The sequence below is a fragment of the Halichoerus grypus genome, chromosome 5 (assembly GCF_964656455.1).
Source record: "Halichoerus grypus chromosome 5, mHalGry1.hap1.1, whole genome shotgun sequence".
NCBI lineage: Eukaryota > Metazoa > Chordata > Mammalia > Carnivora > Phocidae > Halichoerus > Halichoerus grypus.
Genome location: NC_135716.1, coordinates 75,698,966 through 75,701,459, shown reverse-complemented (window position 1 = coordinate 75,701,459; position 2,494 = coordinate 75,698,966).

The following is a 2,494-nucleotide window of genomic DNA, read 5'->3' as shown; positions in this document are numbered from 1 at the left end:
TAGGTCAATGGAACAGAATAGAGAGCCCAGAAATGGACCCTCAACTCTATAGTCAACTAATCTTCGACAAAGGAGGAAAGAATGTCCAGTGGAAAAAAGACAGTCTTCAACAAATGGTGTTGGGAAAATTGGACAGCCACATGCAGAAGAATGAAACTGGACCATTTCCTTATACCACACACAAAAATAGACTCAAAATGGATGAAAGACCTCAATGTGAGATAGGAGTCCATCAAAATCCTAAAGAAGAACACAGCCAGCCACCTCTTCAACCTTAGCCGCAGCAACTTCTTCCTAGAAACATCGCCAAAGGCAAGGGAAGCAAGGGCAAAAATGAACTGTTGGGATTTCATCAAGATAAAAAGCTTTTGCACAGCAGAAGAAACAGTCAACAAAACCAAAAGACAACTGACAGAATGGGAGAAGATATTTGCAAATGACATATCGGATAAAGGGCTAGTATCCAAAATCTATAAAGAACTTATCAAACTCAACACCCAAAGAACAAAGAATCCAATCAAGAAATGGGCAGAAGACATGAACAGACATTTTTCCAAAGAAGACTTCCAAATGATCAACAGACACATGAAAAAGTGCTCAACATCACTCGGCATCAGGAAATCCAAATTAAAACGTCAGTGAGATACCACCTCACACCAGTCAGAATGGCTAAAATTAACAAGTCAGGAAATGACAGATGTCTGCGGGGTTGCGGAGAAAGGGGAACCCTCCTACACTGTTGGTGGGAATGCAAGCTGGTGCAACCGCTCTGGAAACAGTATAGAGGTTCCTCAAGAAGTTGAAAATGGAGCTGCCCTATGACCGAGCAATTGCACTACTGGTATTTACCCTAAAGATATAAATGTAGTGATCCGAAGGGTACATGCACCCTGATGTTTATAGCACCAATATCCATAATAGCCAAACTATGGAAAGAGCCAAGATGTCCATCGACAGATAAATGGATAAAGAAGAAGTGGTATATATATACAATGGAATATTATGCAACCATCAAAAGGGATGAAATCTTGCCATGTGCAACGACATGGATGGAACTGGAGGGTATTATGCTGAGCGAAATAAGTCAATCAGAGAAAGACATGTATCATATGATCTCACTGATATGAGGAATTCTTAATCTCAGGAAACAAACTGAGGGTTGCTGGAGTGGTGGGGGGTGGGAGGGATGGGGTGGCTGAGTGATAGACATTGGGGAGTGTATGTGCTATGGTGAGCTCTGTGAATTGTGTAAGACTGTGGAATCACTGACCTGTACCTCTGAAACACATAATACATTATATGTTAAAAAAAAAAAAAAAAAGATAGTAGGAAGGGAAAAATGAAGGGGGGGAATCGGAGGGGGAGATGAACCATGAGAGACTATGGACTCTGAGAAACAAACTGAGGGTTCTAAAGGGGAGGGGGATGTGGGGATGGGTTAGCCTGATGATGGGTATTAAAGAGGTCATGTACTGAATGGAGCACTGGGTGTTATATGCAAACAATCATGGAACACTACATCAAAAACTAATGATGTGGGACGCCTGGGTGGCTCAGTCGGTTAAGCCTCTGCCTTCGGCTCAGGTCATGATCCCAGGGTCCTGGGATGGAGTCCCACATCGGGCTCCTTGCTCAGCAAGGAGCCTGCTTCTCCCTCTGCCTGCCTCTGTCTCTCTCTCTCTCTGATAAATAAATAAAATCTTAAAAACAAAAACAAACAAAACAAAACAAAACAAACAAACAAAAACTAATGATGTAATGTATGGTGATTAACATAACATAATAAAATTTAAAAAATGTAAAATAAAAAAAAAAGAGTAAGCCAGAGAACCTTTGACTGAAAAAGCCGTAAATATACAGAACAGGAAGAAATACAGGACATGTAAATCTGTTTAAAATGTTTATTTAAACAAATGAAGGCTACAAAACTTTTGATGACTGAAATAAGGAGGAGGGAAAGTAATTAGCATTTACTGAATATCTATTATGTGTCAGGCATTGGCCAGGTGGTTTACATAGCCTATGTAATTTATGAGTTCATTGAAGACTTAAAAAAAGAAACTAGGACCATCACGAATAATTATTGTTCATTATGCACAAGTCTTGAGGAGTCAAAGAAATCTTGGTTGTTGGTCCTGAATTTCAGTAGGACTTCAACACAGGCTCATCATCTGTAGTTTGAATGTTTCTCAGGTGATTGTGATGCACAGCCAAGCTCAAAAATCACAGATCTAAAGCACACCTTTTACCTTGACAGGTTCACATTCAATTGGTGAAAACAATGCATTGCTGTGATTGTGCAGGAGAGAGTGGGAAGCTGTGGGGATGTGCGGAGACCCCTGGAAGAGCTGGAAAATGGAAAGGAGATGGGAAATCAAAGCAGTCCCTGGGGCTGGACCAGACATCGTCTCCTGAGGAAGTCCTGCTTCAATCGTGTGGATTTCAACTAGGATAAGACTAGCAAGGAAGATAAGTGAATCCATATGATAATTGT